Source organism: Chiloscyllium plagiosum, chromosome 8 (genome assembly GCF_004010195.1).
Source record: "Chiloscyllium plagiosum isolate BGI_BamShark_2017 chromosome 8, ASM401019v2, whole genome shotgun sequence".
NCBI classification, from domain to species: Eukaryota; Metazoa; Chordata; class Chondrichthyes; order Orectolobiformes; family Hemiscylliidae; genus Chiloscyllium; species Chiloscyllium plagiosum.
Window position 1 is genome coordinate 41,803,598 of NC_057717.1, and position 4,412 is coordinate 41,808,009.

Consider the following 4,412-nt stretch of genomic DNA (forward strand, 5'->3'; position numbering starts at 1 on the left):
CTAGTGTGTTGAAGGCGTTTGGCACATGTACCCTCATTGGTCAGAGCGCTGAGTGCAGGAGTTGGGGCTTGATGTTGTAACTGTCCAAAACATTGGAAGGAATTGCCAGAGGAAGTGGTAAATGCAGAGATAGGTCCAACATTTAGAAGACATTTGAACAGCTACAGGAACTGGATAGGTCTGGATGGATATGGACCAAAGGCAGGCAAGTGGAATTAGCTTAATTTGGGAACTCTGGTCAGCATGGATGAGCTGGATCAAAGGATCTGTTTCTGTGCTGTATGACTTTATGACTCACTGACTTTAAGGTGAAGTCGGCTCAAAGTTGGGAGGTGGTGAGCAAGTGAGGGGCTAGATTGGGCATGTGGGAGAGTTTAGCCTGGTAGGTTGTGAGGTGTTGGCTGGCTGCTGGGTAAGCTTGTATGCACACTATCTGGCAAGGTGGCATCAAGGTAAATGGTAATGGTCACAGGATAATTTTTTCGAATTGTCTTGGTAGGTGAGGGGTGGTTTGAGCTGAAATGCAGGAAGTCTGTCTTTACCATGCTGGTTTATGGAGAGGTGGCCAGGAGGCCAGGCTGGTTAGTGTAGAGGTGGGCAGAGTGCCAGGATGTTTCAGGGGTGGAAGGTCACTGTAATGAAGTGATAGGTGGACGTGTTGAAAAAATGCAAAGCTCGTAGTCTGTCAAAATGGTAGGTTGTAAAGCACAGATGCAAAAGGAGCTCGGATGCAATGTGCACAGGTTTACTTGGGTAAGATGAGAGGTCACTGATCAAGGGCTGAGGTCATGTCTTTGGTCGCGGGCTATTGTCAGAGGTTGTAAAAATGATGGTGCCAGGTCCAGTCAGGGCCAGATTCTCCATGGGCCAGGTGCAGGGTGGCAGAAGTGTAAATGAGTGAAAGGAATTGAGATCATATGTCCATCTGGAATATAGAACATTGCAGTGCAGTACAGGCCCTTCAGCCCTCAATGTTGCGCTGACCTACGGATCCAATCTGAAGCCTATCTACCCTACACTATTCCAATTTCATCCATATGTTTATCCAATGACCTTTTAAATGCCCTTAAAGTTGGCGAGTGTACTATTGTTGCAGGCAGTGCGTTCCATGCCCCGACTTCTCTCTGAGTAAAGAAACAACCTCTGACATCTGTCATCTATATCCTCTCCTGCTAGCCATCACTATTCAAGGAAAAAGACTTTCACTGTCCACCCTCTGTTAATCTTTTATGCCTCAATTAAGTCACCTCTCAACCTTCTTCTCTCAAACAAAAACAGCCTCAATACCCTCATCCTTTCCTTATTAAACCTTCCCGCCATTCCAGACAACATCCTGGTAAACCTCCTCTGAACTCTTCCAAAGCTTCCACATTCTTTCTATAATGTGGTGACCAGAATTGTGCACAATACTCCCAAGTGTGGCCACACCAGAGTTTTGTACAGCTGCAGCCTAACCTCGTGGTTCTGAAACTTAGTCCCTCTCTCGATGAAAGCCAACACAAAGTATGCCTTCTTAACAACTCTATCAAACTGGCTGGTAACTTTTAGGGATCTATGTACTTGGACACCGAGATCTCTCTGCTCAGCTACACTACCAAAATGGATTGCCTTGGATGTGTTTCGTGTGATAGGGGTTGTGGGTTCCGTGCATGAATGGGTGTATAGCAGGGGAGGGTTTGTCCATGTGAGTGGAAATTTAGGTCTGGACAGAGTAAGTGCAGTGGTTAGTCTGAAAGATGAGGTTTGGTGGTGAACTGCGTGTTAGTTTGATAGTTATTAACGCTAAAGATTACTTTTTCATTTCTCAAATCATATGTATGTAAACACTCATCTGTAACACTCCAAAGTCTCTGAACCTTAATGGTCCTCCATTTTTCAGAGGCCTCCAGAATTCAAATAATTGTAAATTAGAAGTTTCAACTTCCAGACAATTGGCATGAGTTCAGCCGTGACAGCCATCCTCCCCGTCCCAGTGCTCAGCTCCTGCCTGTGCTGCTGCAGCAGTGACCTTCCTCCCAGAGAGAACATTCTGCCTTGCATTGATAAGTGAGGAAGGCTCACTGGACCTGATTTCCAAGTATGGGGACGGCAAACACGAGGGGACACAACTTTAGAGTGAGGGGAGATAGGTATAAGACAGATGTCAGAGGTAGTTTCTTTACTCATTGAGTTGTAAGGGTATGGAATGCTTTGCCTGCAACGGTAGTAGATTCACCAAGTTTAAGTACATTTAAATCATCATTGGACAGGCATGTGGACGTACATGGAATAGTATAGGTGGGATGGGCTTCAGATTAGTATGACAGGGCAGCGTAATATCGAGGGCCGAATGGCCTGTACTGCGCTGTTCTATGTTCTATGATTCACTCTGATTTATCTGCGGGGGTACTGCCAGCTGTTGGGTATTTCCAGCAGCACGGCACCTAATGGGGCGGCACACTGGTTCCGTGGTTAGTGCTGCTGCTTCACAGTGCCAGGGATTCAGGTTCCATTCCAGCCTCGGGTGACTGTCTGTGTGGAGTTGGCACTTTCTCCCCATGTCTGTGTGCGTTTACTCCCACAGTCCAAAGATGTGCAAGCTGGGGGAATTGCAAATGTTGTGTTCAGTGATTGGGAGGTTCGGTGCATTAGTCAGGGTTAACTGCAGCATAATAGGGTACGGGAATGGATCTGGATGCGTTACTTTTCAGAGGGTGGGAGTGGATTTGTTGGGCCAAATGGCCTGTTTGCACACACTGTAGAATTTCGATGAATCTGCATTTCGTTGGTTTGTATTTTGTGAAACGTCTCTGCTTTTCACAGTAATCCAGTGAAAGTGTTAGTTGGTGAGATCTTCAAACAGTTACTGGGGTGTGATCAGGATGTTCTTCTTCCTAAATTATATGGCAAAGGTCAAGGTCGAGGGCAAGTTTCTAAAGTGGGAACCAATGATCATGATCAGCAACTGGTAGGAAACAGAAATAAACTCCAGTTATGCTGTCGACTTCAGCGGGAGCATACTGGCAAACGTTTACAGCTGAGGATACATTTGAGTAACTGATAAGGTCAAATTAACAGAAACTAACATGCTCAATTGGTCATTCTATTGTAGAGACACCATCTCCCCCCACGCTTTATGGCCTGGTCTCCTCCTGTCAGGAGCACAACACCGGTTCTGTGATCTTTGGTTGTTTGGCGATGGACTATTCCCCTGACGTCACCAAGGTAACCTGGAAGAAAGGTGGGGAGCTAATCACGACTGGATTGAAGACTTACCCATCAGTGAGAAACAAGAAGGGAACCTACACCCTGAGCAGCCAGTTAACCCTGCCCGAGTCAGCGGTAGGTTGCTCCAGCAAAATCTACTGTGAGGTTCAACACAGTGGGTCACACAAAAGCAAAGAAATGCCATGTCCAGGTACGTGTTGTGGGAATTGAGATAAACAGAGCATCTGGGATTAACATTAATAAGGCATTATTTATAACCGTTTTCGCAGAATCACCTTATACAGCACAGGAAAAAGGCCCTTTGATCCATCCAGTTCACGCCTATCAATAACAGCCACCTAACTATCACAGTCTTATGTGCCAGCACATGATCCATTGCCTTGTGTGACTTGACTTTGCAAGGATGCATCTCAATACTTCATACTTATTATGAGGGGCTCAGTCTCTACATGACTTATAGGTACTGAGCTCCAGGCTAACACTACCCTCTGTTTGATTTTGTTTTCTCCTGAGATCCACTTGGGACCTCCTAGCCTTACCTTCACCCAATGCCCCTGAGGCATTGATCTCTCCATCAAGGGGAAAGGTTTCATCCAGTTTACCCTGTCTATGCATAAAATAATTCGAGACATCATGATAATCTTCTCCATAATTCTCCTCTGCTCCAAGGAAAACCCCTGTCTATCTAATCTAGTTTCATAACTAAAACCCTCCAACCCAGGCAAGATCCTGGCAAATCTCATCAATACTGCCTTCAGTGTAATCACCTTTCTTCGATAACATGCACACAACGCTTCAGTATGGCCTAACTCGTGTTCTATTAAGTTCCAGTATCATCTCCCTAATCTTCATTGTCAATACCTAGGCTAATAAAAGCAAATATCCTGTCACTTTTTTAGCCTCTTTATCCAGATGACACAGTACTATAGGGGATCGGTAGGTACATGCACCAAAGATCCTCAGGCCTTTCCAGGTTTCCACCATTCAAAACGTCATACCTCAAAGATTCTTCTGCCGAATTACATCACCTTACATTTATCCAGAATAATTTCCATTTGCAACTTCTCTTCACATACAACCAACCCTTGTATATCCTCCTCCAATCTAAAGCTATTATATTCATGACTTACCAACATGACAGTTTTCATTTCATCTGTGAATTCACTGGTTAATCCTCCTAAATTTGAGTCTCAATCATTGGTATG

General features: G+C 45.0%; 1 pseudogene and 1 gene segment (V, D, J or C); both read left to right on the forward strand.

Moving 5' to 3' along the window:
* The window catches only part of LOC122552124, a 12,463-nt gene extending 9,236 nt beyond the window's left edge, over positions 1–3,227 (forward strand). The window contains exon 3 of the V gene segment in view: positions 3,092–3,227.
* Positions 1–4,412, forward strand: part of LOC122552337 — a 33,998-nt pseudogene that overhangs the window by 26,941 nt on the left and 2,645 nt on the right.